An 18,058-nucleotide genomic window follows, 5' to 3' on the forward strand; every position below is an offset into this window, starting at 1 on the left:
GACCTGCATACTGCTGCTTGGGAGGAGGGTATGACATTTGAGGGTGAAAGTAAAAAGTTGTGAAACATCATTTGTTGTGGTGGGAGGGGGTTAGTGACCACTGGGGGAGTCAGGGGAGGTCATCCCCGACTCCCTCTGGGGGTCATCTGGTCATTTAGGGCACTTTTGGGGGCCTTATTCGTGAAAAAACAGGGTCCAGGAAAAGTGTCCTAAATTCTAGCTCAAAACTGTTCCATTATCGGCGAAGGGCGCCCATCTCTGTTCGCCCGATAACCACGCCCCAGTTCCGCCTTCACCACGCCTCCGACACGCCCCCGTCAACTTTGTCCGCACCCGCGACGGAGTGCAGTTGAAAGCGTCCAAAGTTCGGCTTTCGATTATACCGCTTTATTTGTTTTTGTGAGAAGAACGCCCATCTCCCGATTTAGGTCGGAACTTGGGCGTTATTCTCGTTCGATTATAAGCTGGACAGTGATTTAGAGGTGGACAGGGATGGGGTTATTCCTACGGGTCCTGGGCTAAAGGAGGGGTTGGAGCTGCTCACAAAGCTGCTGAATGGTAGCCCTATCGAAATGGTACCTTGTCAGACACTGCTGGTCAGTGAGGTCTAGGAAAGTGGTGTGGGCCCTGAACACTCGGGCACAACAGAAAAAAGAAGGGTGGAGAGGGCCCAATGTCAAGAGATCAGTCACCACACTCAAGGGTAAGATGCTCCAGAAAAGCCTTTATTAGGTCCCAACGCGCCGCGTGTATTTTTTAAAAATTTTGTTTACATTTGTCAGCAGTGCGATACACGAGGCGCCTGTCAAGGCTTTATGTGACTTTTATTAATTGATCAGTAAATGCTCCATCAATCAATATATTACAGAACATCCATTGATTGACCCCTGAGGAAGGCTGATACAGCCGAAACACGGACCGTGTTGGGTCCTAATAAAGGCTTTTCTGGAGCATCTTACCCTTGAGTGTGGTGACAGATCTCTTGACATTGGGCCCTCTCCAACCTTCTTTTTTCTGTTGTGTTCGATTGCTGTGGACAGGGCCGTCCGGACGTGCCAACACGGTAAGCCAGGTAAGCGCCGCAGGGGGACGCCTGCCTTCAAGGGCGCCGTCGAGTTGAATTAAAAAAAAAAACCTTACCGCGTTGGCGAACTGGCGGGCGGGGCACCAGTAGTAAAAGCAACAAGCAGGCACGCTCGTCTCAGTCTGCTTCCCTGCCCTCTCAGTGTCCATCAGAGGAAGGCGGGACGCAGAGAGGGCAGGGAAGCAGACGGAGAGACGAGCGTGCCTGCCAGGGCGTAGCCAGACACCCAATTTTTGGGTGGGCCTGGGCCCAAGATGGGTGGGCAGAACTCTGCCTTGTCCCACAAGTGATTTGGTCTCTCCCTCTCTCGCCTGCATGCCATATGGTCTCTCAAATATCCCCCTCCCCTGCACAGATTTAAAATAGCAGATTTTCACTGGCAGCGAGAAGCAACTCCTGCTCATGTTGGCCTCACAGCCTTCCCTCTGATGCAACTCCTGTTTCCAGGAATACATCAGAGGGGAAGGCTGTGGGGCTTGTGCGAGCAGTATGTATCAGTTGCTGCAGGCGAAGATCTGTTGGGGAGTTTTCAGCTGGTGGGGCTTGGGGATACCTGCCAGCCACATCATAGGTGTGTTGCTACTGGGTGGGCCTCGGACCACCAGGGCCCACCCTTGGCTACGCCACTGGTGCCTGCTTGCTGCTTTTACAACCTTCCTTCCTCGTGCACGTATTGATGTTACAAAACTGTGACTCACAATAGGAGAAAAGTTGCTGCTCTAGTATTAGGTCAGATCAGATTTCAGTTTCACAGGCTGCTTGCAGCAGGAGAGAGGCTGCCTGCGCCTTTAAGTGGTTCAGGAAGTGTGACGCACAGCCCCCCCCCCCCCCCCCCCCCCCCCCCCCCGTCTTTACTTCTGTGTTAACAGAGAGTGCTGCTGCTGCTGTGCCCATTGCTAAGCTGCACAGACACAATGTGGCTGTTTATCACATTTGGCATTGGTCCAATTGGTACTACTGCTTTTGAAAGCATGTTTTTCCAGGAAGAAGTCCCTGAATCCATTTGCTTTAGACTCCCAGAGACCTCCTGCATCGCTGGTGATTGACAAATCAGAGAGGAGAAAAGTGATCAAACAAGGTAAATGTCACAGGCTGGACTGGGCACTCTCGTGTCCTGGAGAGGTGCTGATAGAGCTTAAGAAGACGATCATAATTCCAAATCCAAAAAAGTTCAAAGTTGAGGTTGGGGATTATTTCACTTATCAGCCTATTCCTTTCCTTATTGTCTAAAGTTTTAGAAAGGTTTGCACTTGGACAACTGGCTGATTATGTTGAAAGGAACCAGTTATTGCACAGCCGACAATCAGACTATAGACGTCATCATAGTACTGAATCTTTGTTATTGGCAATTGTGGATGGTATCTTAGTGAAAGCAGATCATGGTTGCAGCTTGATTTAACTGTGGCTTTTGATACTGTATTTCATCCCATACTGTTAAAATATTTGCAGGATATGGGGCTAGGTTCCACAGTTTTAACATGGTTTAGTTCTTATTTTACTGATTGCAAAACAAACTGTGCAATGAAACAACACAATTTCTTCCCAGAAAACTTTGTCAAGGGTTGTTTCCCCACTAATATTTGAACTCTATCTGGCATCATTAGCTAAGATAATTGGAAACTGGGAAGTAGAGTTTCATTTCTTGTGATGATATTCAGTTGATTTTTTGTGTAAAAGATAAGCAAGTGCAATGATCCCATGCCGATCCATGGCACGGAGGAGAACGAAGTGCCCCCTGATCATAAATATTTATTTATGTATTCATTTAGGATTTATTTACGCCTTCTAAATTTCATAATTATTTACTATTACTTAAGCAGCTATTTTAAAGAATAAGCATTAATTTATGGTTTGAAGGTACTATTCCCAAAATTTAATCAGTCCCCCATTCTCAAGAGTTAGTGATCAGAAGAAAATTGAAATTATGAAGAAAGGCAGGGCATCCTGCTTAAATAATGAATGACAAGTGCATATAAGAGACTACATTTTACTGTTAGTATGCCAAGGTATTTTGTTTCGGACATATATGGTATAAGCATAGCAAGCAAGCTTTCCTGTTCAATTTTGCTACTTAAAACAACAATTACTGTACTTTTAACAGTGCAATAACTGATTCTACATGATCCTTACAGTTCTGCAGCCCTGTGATTCAGGAAAAAAAGGAAAACAGGTTTTCTCCTTTGCAAAACAAACAGAGCCCAAGGCTGTGATTGACAAAGTAGGGCATTGACCCTGGATGAAACATAGAACAGACACTGATCATTTTAAAAACACTTTACATGTTGATAGTAAGGAAATTTGCTAACACTGCTAGCCGAAATTCACCAAAGTGTGTTCTATAGAATATGCTAATATGCTCCGCCCCATCCTTTGCCCCCCCCCCCCCCCAAATGAAACAGTCAAACTACGCCCATGGCTGCTGCTGCCTTCCCGCACGCAGCGCTCGGCTCTTTGGCACCGCCCAGCTCTTCCACGCGCCTTGGAGCCAGGCAGGTCCGGGGGGGGGGGGGGCGCCCCAACTGATAGTCTGCAGGGGGGTGCCAGAGACCCTAGGCACGGCCCTGGCTGTGGAGAGTGTGAATCCCATTCTGTTTTTCTGTGCCCTGAACAGTCGGGGCCATGAGTCCCTCCTGCGGTGTGCGGCCTCTTCCTGCAACATGCAAGCCACCAGTGAATTTAGTCCCTCCATTTCCCCACCAGTGCTCCCCTCCCCCTACCGATGTCTCTTTGCTGCTAATATGCTGTGGGGGGGGGGGGGGGGAAGGGTTTGTTGCAAGAGAGAGAGAGAGAGAGAGTGAGTGTGTGTGAATGAGAGAGGTTTGTGGGTTTCCTCTGTATGGGGCTGAGTGATGCATTGCTCTGATGTCTCTTTGCTGCTAATATGCTCCGTCTGTGTGTGTGTGTGTGTGTGGGGGGGGGGGGGTTGGTTGAGTGAGAGAGAGAGAGAGTGAGTGTGTGTGTGTGAATGAGAGAGGTTTGTGGGTTTCCTCTGTATGGGGCTGAGTGATGCTCTGATGTCTCTTTGCTGCTAATATGCTCTGTCTGTGTGTGTGGGGGGGGGGGGGGGGGGTTGGTTGAGAGAGAGAGAGAGAGAGACAGAGACTGTGTGTGTGTGTGAATGAGAGAGGTTTGTGGGTTTCTTCTGTATGGGGCTGAGTGACGCTCTGTCTCTTTGCTGCTAATATGCTCTGTGTGTGTGTGTGTGTGTGTGTGTGTGTGGGGGGGGGGGGGGGTGGTTGAGAGAGAGAGAGAGAGAGTGTGTGTGTGTGTGAATGAGAGAGGTTTGTGGGTTTCCTCTGTATGGGGCTGATCTGAGTGATGCTCCGATGGTGCAAGCCCTGAACACTTGGGGCTGTGAGTACCTCCTGCGGTGTGTGGCCTCTTCCTCCAACACATGCATGCTACCAGTGAATTTAGTGCCTCCATTTCCCCACCAGTGCTCACCTCTCCCTACCTACTTAGCTATAGAAATGATAAGTAGTAGAATTAGTAGTCAAACAACAGCAACACACAGAAGCTCACTCCCACCACACCCTCTGGCCACTCACTGGCCAAACAGGAAATGATTGTGTTTAGACACAGAGCTGCAGCAGTACAGAGGAGAAAGAGACAAACAGAGGTAAGGGAATGCAATATGAACTTGGGAACAGTGAATGGTGAGGGGAAGGGGCTGATAGAGGAAGGCGTAGTGGTATCTGGGTTTGGGGGCTAGAAAGGGTAGTAGTAGGGAAAGGTGAAAAGGTAAAACACAAAAGAGGCAGGTGCTCTTCACTTCCCACAAGGGAGGGGGAGAATCAAAATGGGCTCTACCTTAGGAAATGGGATTGGGGGTAAGGATCAAACTTGGGAAAGGAGGATTAGGTGATTGGAAGTAGGGAGGGAGTAATTTTTTACTGTACCTGCCAGGTCCTTGGTGCCAGCTATCTTTGTGTTGTGGCTAGGAATGCACAATATTCTCGGATACAGCAATGCAAAATTCAATTTACTGAGCAAGTCACTAGCCTGCAGTATTGAGGTACTCATATGGTAAATTTTTCAGCAGTAAAATAGCACAGTTTACTGCAGTTTAGTAACTAACTAAACCTTGGAGTAAATAGAACTTTTTATCTTTGCTATTGTACTTTGGGGATTTAAATGTGGAAGTATAACTCTTCAAATATTTTTTCACATTTATTAAGCAGCAGTTATATCTGTTTAGAGATTTATTTCCACAGATTTCAACAGTGGTTTTTTGATTTGATTAATTGTAAGAGTTTTATATTATTTTGTTAAATTGCTTTCTTCTCTTGTCTATAATAATGGATGTACTAGGAAGTTAAAGGAGTGACTCATTACAGGTGGAGCTTCGATTCTTATGTGTTTACTAGTAAAAAAAAGGCCGTTTCTGAAACAAATGAAACGGGCGCTAGCAAGGTTATCATCTAATGGCGAGTATGTTTTTAAGGGAATTGTTAGGAGAAATGTGCTGTGATGTTAAGGAATAATTGGGAAGGGTGTATAATGAGAAATATGTTCCAGGGGTATGAGATGCTGTTGGTTTTTTAAAAATCCGTGTGTTGTGGTCTGTATAGGGCTGAGCGATGCTCCAACGCCTCTGCTGTGCTGCTGATATGTTTGGGGGGGGGGGGTGCCTGAGAGAGAGTGTGTGTGTGTGTGTGAGAGAGAGACAGAAAGAGTGTGTTTCTGTGAAAGAGGTTTGTGGGTGTCCTCTGTATGGGGCTGAGCGATGCTCCAACGCCTCTGCTTTACTGCTAATGTGCTGTTGAGGTGGTGGTGGTGGGGGGGGGGGTTGATTAATAGAGGGAGTGTGTGTGTGTGTGTGTCACAGAGAGTGAGTCTGTGTATGTGTGAAAGAGAGAGGTTTGTGGGTGTCCTCTGTATGGGGCTGAGTGATGCTCCGACGCCTCTGCTTTGCTGCTAATATTGTGTGTGTGTGTGGAGGGGGGTTGTTTGGTTGAGAGAGAGAGTGTGTGTGTGTGTGTGAATGAGAGAGGTTTGTGGGTTTCCTCTGTATGGGGCTGAGCGATGCTCCGATGTCTCTTTGCTGCTAATATGCTGTGTGTGTGGGGGGGAGGAGGGAGGGTTGTTGAGAGAGAGAGAGAGTGAGTGTGTGTGTGTGAATGAGAGAGGTTTGTAGGTTTACTCTATATGGGGCTGAGTGATGCTCTGATGTCTCTTTGCTGCTAATATGCTTTGTCTGTGTGTGTGTGTGTGTGTGTGTGTATGTGTGTGTGTGTGTGGGGGGGGGGGGTGTTGGTTGAGAGAGAGAGAGAGAGTGAATGAGAGAGGTTTGTGGGTTTCCTCTATGGGGCTCAGCAATGCTCTGATGTCTCTTTGCTGCTAATATGCTGTGTGTGTGTGGGGGGGGGGGGGGGTTAGTTGAGAGAGTGTGTGGGGGTGTGTGAATGATAGAGGTTTGTGGGTTTCCTCTGTATGGTGCTGAGCGATGCTCCGATGTGTATTTGCTGCTAATATGCTGTGGTGGTAGGGGGGGTGCTGAGAGAGAGAGAGAGAGAGAGAGAGAGAGAGAGAGTGTGTGTGTGTGTGTGTCAGAGAGAGAAAGTGAATTTGTGTGTGTGTGTGTAAGAGAGAGGTTTGTGCTTCAACTTTGCAGCGCCCTCCCCGCTGCTGTCCCTGCATCTCCCAGATGTCCTTCGCGTACCTCATGCTAACGGGAGCCCACGCTCTTTCCCTATTCACCAACGCGATGTACGCAAGCTCTTCCAGCCAGCTCGTGCGCTCCCCAGCGCCATCGACTCCCCACGTGCTGATGGGTGGCTGGCGTTGCTCGGGGCTGACAACCGACTGACTGTCTGACTGAGCGCCTGCAGGCTGCGACCGAGAGGGAGGGTTGCAGGGGCGGCGACCTCAGGGGAAGTTTCTTTCGTTAGGCTTAGTGTGAGCTAGAGAGAGAGAGGGTTTGTTACAGGCCCTGCCCTCTGACGTAATGACGTTTTCACGCGAGGACGGGGCGTGTTACGAACCCAGCGTGTGCCACTTCATTGGATTCTGTCAGCAGTGTGACGTCACTCTGATCTACCGATGGAAGCAGACCACCTCCGAGGGATCCACGGTCCCAGGCAGCGTCAGAACGTTGGAGGTGAGAATTATGATATAGGATAAATTGTGAATTTAATTTTCATCTGAGCAAGGCTAAAGCAGCCTACTTCTGTCATCGCATTAAAACTACACCTTGCCCATCTAGGGAACTCTTCAGCATTTATAAGTCTCTTACTGTTTCTCCAAATACTTCAGCTGCACTGCTTAGACCTTCAGCAGATGTCTTAGCTCAATTTTTATGTTCTAAAATTTCTGCTCTTAAAGATTTGTTACAGTCTCAACAATCTCATCCTTTGCGCCCTCTGTCTCTTTCTTCTCCTTCTTCTTTTAGGACCACTGGTTCTACCACTTGATGTTTGATTTCCATGTATATCTATGCGGACAATATCCTTCTTTTATATTACACAGATTCAGTTACCTCCTGTGTTACTCCTTTTCAAACCTGTTTGGATGCTGTAGCCCGATGGTTGTTCTTAATCCTAATAAGAATGTTGCCTGTTGGATCATCGGTTATGCTCCTTGCCCTACTGAAGATCTTCATCCACTAGGCACTACTATTACCCCAGTCTAATCCTTTTGATATTAGCAGTGATTTTAGACTCTCAACTATCATTTGATTTCCATATTTTCTCCGTTTCGCAATCTGGATTTTTCATTCTAAGACAGTTGCGATGTGTGCAAAATTTTTGGATCAAGATTCTTTTCACACCTTTGTCTTTATTGATTTCCAAGCTGGATTACTGTAATATTATCTTTGCTGGACTAACACGGGCAACATGAAAAAGCTCCAAACCCTTCAAAATACAGCAATACAAGATATGACTCTATTTCACCTCTTCTCAAAGACCATCACTGGCTACCAGGGCCTTATCGAATACAATACAAAGTTCTTATGCTTGCCTTCAAAGCCTTTTACCTGGGTCTTCTGCTATGTTTATCTTCTTTAACAATTCCTTATTTTTCTACATGATTGCTGTGCTCTATTAATCATCACCATAGGGTATTTCCCATTCCTAAAATTGGTAAACATGAGAGAACACAACACAGTGCTATTTATTTTTTAGCCCCTGCAACCTGGAATAGTCTCCCCTTAGAAATTTGTTGTGAATTATCCCTTCCAAGCTTCAAAACACCTAATTAAAACATGACTATTTAGGCAGGCTTGTGGTCTGTGACTGGGCAGAGTTCTAATGACTTCCATTCTTTCCCTTTCTACCTTTCTTCTCCCTCTGATCTGTCTCCATGGTCTTCCTTGGTTTGTTTGGTATATGTGCATTCTGTTTCTTTCCCCATCTGTCCTATATGATGTTAGAGTTCCTTTTCCTGTCTTTTTTGTTCTTCATTAATATGTAAACCACATTGTTGTGTGCCAGCTAAAGCGGTGTAGTAAGTATTAACAAAGAATAAAGAATTGACATGTTTATTTTCCAGCTCATTAGGTGTTCTTTGAGGGTAAAATAATCAGTGTTTATAGATGTTTATGAACAATAGGTATTGTTGCTGACTACCCTTTCCACTTCAAATATGTATACGTGTGTCACCTTAGAGTCATCAACACAGAAAAGACATAAAAATTGTTATTGACCCATAGACTGTTATTGAGATGGACTTGAGGGAAGCAACTGCTTATCCTAGGATTGGTAGCATGGAATGGTGCTACTAACTGGGTTTCTGCCAGGTACTTGTGACATGGATTGACCACTGTTGGAAGCAGGATATTGGGCTAGATGGACCATTGATCTGACCCAGAATGGCTATTCTTATATTCTTAACTGATTGGAGGATACAAGACAAGCCAAGGAAGGGGTGAGAAAGTACCAGGGAAAGTGCTGTTCTTCCAGTGTTTATCTAATAAACACTTTTTTTTGTTTGCATTGAGTTTTTTTTATTGGTATTTATTGGTTAGAAACTAAAATCAGAAGTCCTAATTATAGGTAGATAGGTTTGGTACTCAGATTATCTATATTGTTTGATGCACGCTACTTTCCAGTTTTAATCCATTTAATTCATCCAGGGATATTATGCATTTCAGAGAGAATTTCTTAATTACTATGTTCCCTATTACTTCTTTTTGATAAGGAACACATTGTAAAAGGCAAAGACAAACAGGTGAGGCGGATTGAAAACAGATGACGGTTGAAGGCAAACTGTAGTATCCAAGAGACAGTGAAAGGATAAGGAGAGGATTTTGAATACATCTGCAATAAATTTTGTTCCAAAAGGGTAAGATGATTTTTCTTAACCTTTGTAATGTTTTTATTGTTTTTTCAAAATCTTCAGATCCAAAAGAGATTGGAGGCCATTTTAGAAGTGTTGTGTAAGTTTAAGTATTGACATTTTATGTGTAAGTTTTTTGAAGCAGGGTGGCATTTTTGTGTTCATGTCTTATCTGCACTGTTCGCTGTGATTACAGTGTAGTAAAGGTTCATTTTTCCTTGTGCACCAGTTATATTCATTTTTTTTCAAATATATTTTATTGCCTTTTTCAAAGTATACAAGAAATGTGAAAACATAACAAGAAAGTTATTCAGAGCCATAATAATACAAAGTGACATATCTATAGGATTTGATTAGTCCAAAACAGAGATTAATTAGGTAATGTGGATCACAACATATTTGGCATAGCTGACAATGAGAAAAGAGAAATGGCATAAAGAACTAAGTAACTAATTCAACCAAGGAAAGGTAACCTAAGTTAAGTGAGACTGAGAGGAAAGATGTCAACCCTGTAGATATTAGTAAGCAAGGAAAAACAAAAACCAAATCATTACAGTATGAAAAATTCTACAATAGGAAACAATTAATACAATCTTAGGAGAAATCTAAGCATACACTGAATAATTACATAATTAAATGTAGTGCAGTAATCAATGTTGGCCTCAACATGTAAATGGAGTGGAGGAGTGGCCTAGTGGTTAGAGTGGTGGACTTTGGTCCTGGGGAACTGGGTTCAATTCCCACTGCAGGCAGAGGCAGCTCCTTGTGACTCTGGGCAAGTCACTTAACCCTCCATTGCCCCAGGTACAAATAAGTACCTAAGCTGCATTGAGCCTGCCATGAGTAGGAAAGTGCAGGGTACAAATAAAAAAAAAATGCTATATTAAATCCAAGGAGGAGGGTGGCATTCTCCCTTGCAAGGCCTCTTCTGGTGATGGAGGATCAATTTTGGTTTGCTTTGATCTGGCCTGAAGCAGGCTAGGAGATTCAGATTTGTTCAGTTTAGATAAAGACATAGAGGGGCATAATTGAACGAAAACGTCTCAGTGTTATGGATTCAGCAATGGCTTCTGTTGTGAAGTGGGATTGGTAGATTAAGGCGATGCCCCCACCCTTTTTTTTTCCTTTCTAGTCCAGTGTAACGTTTTGAATCCTGGGGGGGCATAGGTCTACGATTATAGGATCTACATTGTTGTGAATTCATGTTTCATTAATGAATACTAGTTTGAGGTCTTCCTCTGTAATCCAATCTTTTATGGTTTCTGTTTTATTCACTACTGATCTGGCATTGATGTATCCCACTTGAATTGATTGGTGATTTTCTTCTATAATCGAGATTGTGGAGATTTTTGTTAGTTGTCGATTATTTGTCTTGTTGTTTAGTTTTGCTCCCATTTTTGTTGTCTGCTGTGTTTGGCTCATGGGTGAGTTCTTTCTTTTGTTTGATCTATTTTTACCTTGGTTGGAAGGTGGTGTATCTGGGTGTGTGGTGTTGGTTGTACAGTATGGGTATAATGTTGTGGTTTTCTTGTGGTGTGGCTTCTGTTGTGTTAATTAGTGTTAGTGTGTAGAGGCCTAGAAGTAGTTTTATGGTGTTCATTGTGTCTACTTTTTTATGTGTGGGGTACATGAGGAATCAGCAGGAATGTATTCACCTGCAGTTATGAAAATTTGCCTTTTGTTTTTTGGCTAGTGTGTGAAGAGTTTCAGGTTGGTACATGAAACTTGTCTGAGGACAACATTCTGGCGTACAGTCACCTGCAGGTATGGAAGGTTGCCTTTAGTCTTCAGACTAGGATGTAAACTCTACAGGAGAACAAGACATTCAGCAAATAGAAGTTAGGTCTTTTTTACTTGTCTTGATAAGTACCTGATTTCAGGTTAGTATGTGGAATCCACAGTAAAACCTGTCCTCAAATAGTGATTCTAGATCCATTGTGACCTGCTTGATGTTTTCCAGTTTGTTCAGAAAGTCTGTCGTGCTTTGAAGGGTTTAAGATTCCCCTCTATAAGTCCAGTGGAGTGGAGGAGTGGCCTAGTGGTTAGGGTGGTGAACTTTGGTCCTAGGGAACTGAGGAACTGTGTTTGATTCCCACTTCAGGCACAGGCAGCTCCTTGTGACTCTGGGCAAGTCACTTAACCCTCCATTGCCCCATGTAAGCCGCATTGAGCCTGCCATGAGTGGGAAAGCGCAAGGTACAAATGTAACAAAAATAAAATAGATACTATTGGAGATTCTACATGGAATGTTGCTACTATTGGAGATTCTACATGGAATGTTGCTATTCCACTAGCAACATTCCATGTAGAAGGCTGCGCAGGCTTCTGTTTCTGTGAGTCTGACGTCCTGCACGTATGTGCGGGACGTCGGACTCACAGAGGCAGAGGCCTGCGCGGCCACATTGGTGATCTGCAAGGGCCAACTTCTACATGGAATGTTGCTAGTGGAATAGCAACATTCCATGTAGAATCTCAAATAGTAGCAACAGTGGAGGAGTGGCCTAGTGGTTAGGGTGGTGGACTTTGGTCCTGAGGAACTGAGTTTGATTCCCACTTCAGGCACAGGCAGCTCCTTGTGACTCTGGGCAAGTCACTTAACCCTCCATTGCCCCATGGAAGCTGCATTGAGCCTGCCATGAGTGGGAATGCGTGGGGTACAAATATAACAAAAATAACAAAAAATAAATAATTTCCTTTGTGAGTGTGCCAGTACCAGATATGATTGGTCTGCTGGGTTTCCAGGTTTATGGGTTTTAGGCAGCTTGTAATAAATAGAAATAAAACCAAGAAAATAAAATAGTGATGTATTTTTATTGGACTGATTTTGTTAGCTTTCAAAGGCAATACCACCTTATTCAGATCAGAAATGAATAAATGTTGGCAAAATGTCAATATCTAAGTGAAACAAATCATTCCAATAACAGTCTTACAGGAAGAGGGTGGAGTGAGAAATGGAAGGGTGATCAGAGGGTGACAAAGCAGTATAATTTTATGACAGTTCTGCCTTCAAAAGTTAGTCAACAAATAAGTTAGTCATGGTGTGATTTGCCAGGCTAGCTCTGCAGCTCCTCCGAAGGGAGCCTGAGGAAATGGAGCGTAGAACAAAAAAAGAGAATCTATAAACATTTGGTTGCTTCAGTAATCTGGTGACTATAGGCAACGGTAACGGAATTCAAACATGCGTGGGATAAACATAAAGGAATCCTGTTCAGAAGGAATGGATCCTCAGGAGCTTAACCGAGATTGGATAGCGGAGCCGGTAGTGGGAGGCGGGGCTGGAGGTTGGGAGGCGGGGATAGTGCTGGGCAGACTTATACGGTCTGTGCCAGAGCCAGTGGTGGGAGGCGGGACTGGAGGTTGGGAGGCAGGGATTGTGCTGGGCAGACTTATACAGTCTGTGCCAGAGCCGGTGGTGGGAGGCGGGGATAGTGCTGGGCAGACTTATACGGTCTGTGCCAGAGCCGGTGGTTGGGAGGCGGGACTGGTGGTTGGGAGGCGGGGATAGTGCTGGGCAGACTTATACGGTCTGTGCCAGAGCCGGTGGTGGGAGACAGGGATAGTGCTGGGCAGACTTATACGGTCTGTGCCAGAGCCGGTGGTGGGAGGCAGGGATAGTGCTGGGCAGACTTATACGGTCTGTGCCAGAGCTGGTGTTTGAGAGGCGGGGATAGTGCTGGGCAGACTTATACGGTCTGTGCCCTGAAGAGCATAGGTACAAATCAAAGTAGGGTATACATAAAAAGTAGCACACATGAGTTGTCTTGTTGGGCAGATTGGATGGACCGTGCAGGTCTTTTTCTGCTGTCATCTACTATATGTTACTATATATGTCTATCTCCATGGGCGTTTATCTCCGAGAACGGGTCCGTGAAGGGGCGGACCGAACCGTATTTTCAAAAAAAATAGACGTCCATGTTTTATTCGACAATTTGTGAGCTGGGCGTTTTTGTTTTTCAGTGATAATGGAAAATGAAAGCGCCCAGCTCAAAAACAAATAAATCCAAGGCATTTGTTCGTGGGAGGGGCCAGGAGTCATAGTGCACTGGTCCCCCTCACATGCCAGGACACCAACCAGGCACCCTAGGGGGCACTTTTACAAAAACAAAAAAAAAGGTAAAAGAGCTCCCAGGTGCATAGCACCCTTCCCTTGTGTGTTGAGCCCCCCAAATCCCCCTCAAAACCCACTGCCCACAAGTCTACACCATTACTATAGCCCTAAGGGGTGAAGGGGGGCACCTACATGTGGATACAGTGGGTTTGGGGGGGGGGTTGGACGACTAAGCATTAAGCAGCACAATTGTAACAGGTGGGGGGGGGGATGGGCCTGGGTCCACCTGCCTGAAGTCCACTGCACCCCCTAACAACTGCTCCAGGGACCTGCATACTGCTGCCAGGGAGGTGGGTATGACATTTGAGGGTGAAAATAAAAAGTTATGAAACATCATTTTTTGTGGTGGGAGGGGGTTAGTGACCACTGGGGGAGTCAGGGGAGGTCATCCCCGATTCCCTCTCGTGGTAATCTGGTCATTTAGGGCACTTTTTGGGGCCTTATTCGTGAAAAAACAGGGTCCAGGAAAAGTGCCCTAAATTCTAACTACAAACGCATACTTTTTTTCCATTATTGGCGAAAGGCACCCATCTCTCCTCGGCCGATAACCACGCCCCAGTTCCACCTTCGCCACACCTCCGACACGCCCCCGTCAACTTTGTACGCTTCCGCGATGGAGTGCAGTTGAAAACGTCCAAAATCTGCTTTCCATTATACCGATTTATTCGTTTTTGTGAGATAAACGTCTATCTCCCGATTTGGGTCGAAATCTAGGCGTTTTTCTCTTTCAATTATAAGGTGGATAGCGACCAACGATAATGGCATAGGCGTTGCAGGAGAAAAAGAAGAAAAAATTCTAAAAAAAGGACAGTTTGGAACGATTTTCTAGCATAAACAGGGGAGAGAGATCTTCAAGCGTCCGTTCTCATTGGTGGCTCAACAGCACCCCCACACCAGTTATATTTATTACCCTTCCATCCAGAGTTCCTTATTACTTCTTTTTGATAAGGATTACATTGTCCTTGTAAAAGGCGAGGACAAACAGGTGGGGCAGGTTGAAAACTGATGACGGTTGAAGGCAAACTCTAATATCCAAGATACTGTGAAAGGATAAGGAGAGGATTTTGAATACGTCTGCAATAAATTTTGTTCCAAAAGGGTAAGATGATTTTTCTTAACCTATGTAATGTTTTTATTGTTTATTCAAAATCTTCAGATCCAAAAGAGATTGGAGGCCATTTTAGAAGTGTTGTGTAAGTTTTTTGAAGCAGGGTGGCATTTTTGTGTTCGTGTCTTTTCTGCACTGTTTGCTGTGATTACAGTGTAGTAAAGGTTCATTTTTCTTTGTGCACCAGTTATATTCATTTTTTTTCCAAATATATTTTATTGTCTTTTTAGCAAAGTATAGAAGAAATGTGAAAACATAACAAGAAAAGGAGAAATACAGTGTTAGTATGCTAATACAAACATTATCTATGCAAGAAAGGAGACAATTGTCTGTAGCAAAACATTTGGACTAAAATGCAATTTGTAAAGTTTGTACATATTGTTCCAAAGGGGCCCAGACTTTTCTCTTGGTGAATATTGTTCGATATTTTCCTGCCAAAGCAAACTCAAATTTTTGATGTTGTAGCACAGAATTCCACCAAAAATGAATATTTTATAAATGTGCAGATTTCCATTTTGCAAAACATGTTTTTGAGCAATTGTGAGTAGGATGTCAAATAATTTTGCTTGAGAGTCCAATAAGTTGAACTGCTGACAGCAGGGTTTAAAGATTATTATTGAAGGATAAGAAGAATCTTCTGTATAACACATGAGATTTCCTGCCAGAATTTAAATGTGAGATTACATTCATAAAGCATGTGAAGTAAGGTACCAACATGCTGAAAGCAGAAGGAAGGAGTTCTGCATTAGCAAACTTGCGAGGTGTCCAGTTGGTTTTATGGTATAAGAAGTACATAGATTGAAGTATCAAAGCAGAGGACAAAGGTTTAATAAACTTTAGACCAAAATTGAGACCATTTTTCTTCTGATAATGTATGAGCTAAGTCTGCTCACCAGGTATTTTTGAAGTACTAAGCTGAATGGAGACTTAATCAATTGTTTGTAAATATTGGATGCAGTATGACCATTAACAAGTAAATTTTAAGCATTGGAAATTAGTGAAGGCATCTGATGCTACAATTGAGAAAAAAAAGGTGACGTAGTGATACAATGACAATTGGAGCCATCTGAAGTTTGCAGAGGATAGCGGAGAGAATCTTTCCTTTAATTCTGAGAAAGACAGGATTGTTTTATCTTTAGTTACTATATTTCTTTATTTATTTATTTGTAGCATTTGTATCCCACATTTTCCCACCAATTTGCAGGCTCAATGTGTCTTACATTTGCCGTAATGGTGATTGCCATTTCCGGTTAACAGAATTACAAATGGTATTACATTAGGATGCATGCATACATTGTAAATAAGAATACATTATGGTATTACATATACGTACCTGAGTGATAGATTGGATTGTAACATACATTAGGTCATCAACTATAGGGAAATCATTTTCGACATGAGGATTAAAGTGGTAGTGCTTATTCATTAATAGCAATGTGGTTGGTCAGACAATAATAAGAGTTCGGTTTTGTCTAGTTCATGTACAGTCTTATTATTTAGTATTTAGGATGGATGTTTATGGTATGCCTTCTTGAACAGGTCAGTTTTCAGTAGCTTTTGGAAGGTAGTTAGGTCTTGCGTTGTTTTTATGTCCTTCGGTAGTGCATTCCATAGTTGCGTGCAAATGTAGGAGAAACTGGTTGCGTATGTGGATTTGTATTTTAGTCCTTTACAGTTGGGGTAGTGGAGATTGAGGAATGTGCGTGCTAATCTTTTTACGTTCCTAGTAGGCAGGTCTATAAGGTCTGACATATAGGTTGGGGCTTCCCCGTGAATAATTTTGTGGGCCAGGGTGCAGACTTTGAACGCAGTTCGTTCTTTTAAAGGGAGCCAGTGTAGTTTTTCCCTTAGGGGTTTGGCGCTTTCGTATTTCGCTTTCCCAAATATGAGTCTGGCTGCTGTGTTTTGAGCGGTTTGACGCTTCTTAATGATTTGTTCTTTGCATCCGGCATAGATGGCATTGCAGTAGTCTAGATGGCTTAGCATCATTGATTGTACTAGGCTGCGGAATATTTCCCTAGGGAAGAAAGGTTTGATTCTTTTAAGTTTCCAAATTGAGTGGAACATTTTCTTTGCTGTATTTTTCGCATGGCCTTCGAGTGTGAGATTTTGGTCAATTGTGACTCCCAGAATTTTCAGACTGTCAGAGGCCGAAAGGGTGTAATCTGGGGTGTTTATGGTATTGGGTTTGTTTGTATTATATTGTGAGGATAGGATGAGACATTGTGTTTTTTCTGCATTTAGCTTTAGTTAGAATGCGTCCGCCCATGAGTTCATTATTTGGAGGCTCTGTTTGATTTCATTTGTGATTTCGGTTAGATCATGTTTGAACGGGATGTATATCGTCACATCGTCTGCATAGATGTACGGGTTGAGTCCTTGTTTGGATAGCGATTTGGCTAAAGGTGTCATCATTAAGTTAAAAAGGGTTGGTGAGAGCGGTGATCCTTGTGGTACTCCACATTTGGGTTTCCATGGTGTTGACGTTTGTGATTTTGAAATTACTTGGTAAGTTCTTGCTGTTAGGAAGCCATTAAACCATCTTAGTACGTTTCCTCCAATTCCGAAGTAATCTAGGATGTTCGAGAGTATTTGGTGACTGACCATGTCAAACGCTGGACATGTCAAATTGTAGGAGCAGCACATTGAGATAGTTCAGATTCCCTTATCAATCCATTCTTTCAAAAAGAAAGGAACTTTGTTTATTAATTCATGAGGATTGTACCATAGTGACATACTGAGAGATAAAGTGAAGGGATGTGTTTGTAGCTTGTCCTACTCATTCGTACATTTAACCATAGAAATTATTACTGGATCAAGCCTATGAGATGGAAAGGAGGTAGAGGAGAGCAGAAGAGAAGGTTGAAAAGGATGTTTAATAGCTTCCTCCAACAACAACCAGATTGGTTTATAGTCACAATTTTGATATAACCAATTACAGCCTTTCTGAGAAATAAAGTATTTATGTTAAGTAAGAAAATCAGGAAATAATACACCTCCAGAGTCTCTTGTCCCTTTAATTTTTTAAAGAGCAATTTTAGGCTTTGTTTTTCCATAAAAAGTACTCAGCATCTTATCTATTTGGGCGTACAAAGGGAGAAGAAAAATTATTGGGAGCGTACTCAAGATATAATTAATCTTGGGAAATACCATCATTTTAATAGTTTCAAGATGACCCCACCCAGACAAGATAAGTGGGTGCCAAGAAAGTAATAAAGATGTAAGGAATTTGAGGATAGCGTCAGCATTGTACTGTATAGTATCTTGCAGAGATGTATATAAATCAGTTCCAAGATATCTAATTTTAGGACTTGCCCAAACTAAATCAAAAGAATTAGCAATATCAGGAACAGCATACAAATTAAGTGGGAGAAGTTCATTTTTTTGTTGATTAATCTTGTAACCAGGAAATTGAGAAAAATTAGTGATTAACTGGAGAAGATTGGGTATTGATTAGTATGGATTGGAGAGAATTAACAAG

General features: G+C 43.4%; 1 protein-coding gene across 7 annotated transcripts in view; it reads left to right on the forward strand.

The window, feature by feature from the left end:
- The first annotated feature begins 1,963 nt into the window (after nt 1–1,963).
- LOC115463679 (alpha-1,4-N-acetylglucosaminyltransferase-like) overlaps nt 1,964–18,058 on the forward strand; it is a 105,319-nt gene continuing 89,224 nt past the window's right edge. For 2 of the 7 annotated variants that reach the window (XM_030194391.1, XM_030194398.1), the window contains exons 1-2: nt 1,964–2,162; nt 9,224–9,367. The gene's annotated coding sequence lies outside the window, so the exon portion shown is untranslated. Of the gene's footprint in view, nt 2,163–4,649; nt 4,704–7,015; nt 7,185–9,223; nt 9,368–14,508; nt 14,569–18,058 lie in introns of those variants that run through there. The other 5 variants (XM_030194392.1, XM_030194394.1, XM_030194393.1 and 2 more) reach the window with 5 other exon arrangements.

Source organism: Microcaecilia unicolor, chromosome 2, assembly GCF_901765095.1.
Source record: "Microcaecilia unicolor chromosome 2, aMicUni1.1, whole genome shotgun sequence".
NCBI lineage: Eukaryota > Metazoa > Chordata > Amphibia > Gymnophiona > Siphonopidae > Microcaecilia > Microcaecilia unicolor.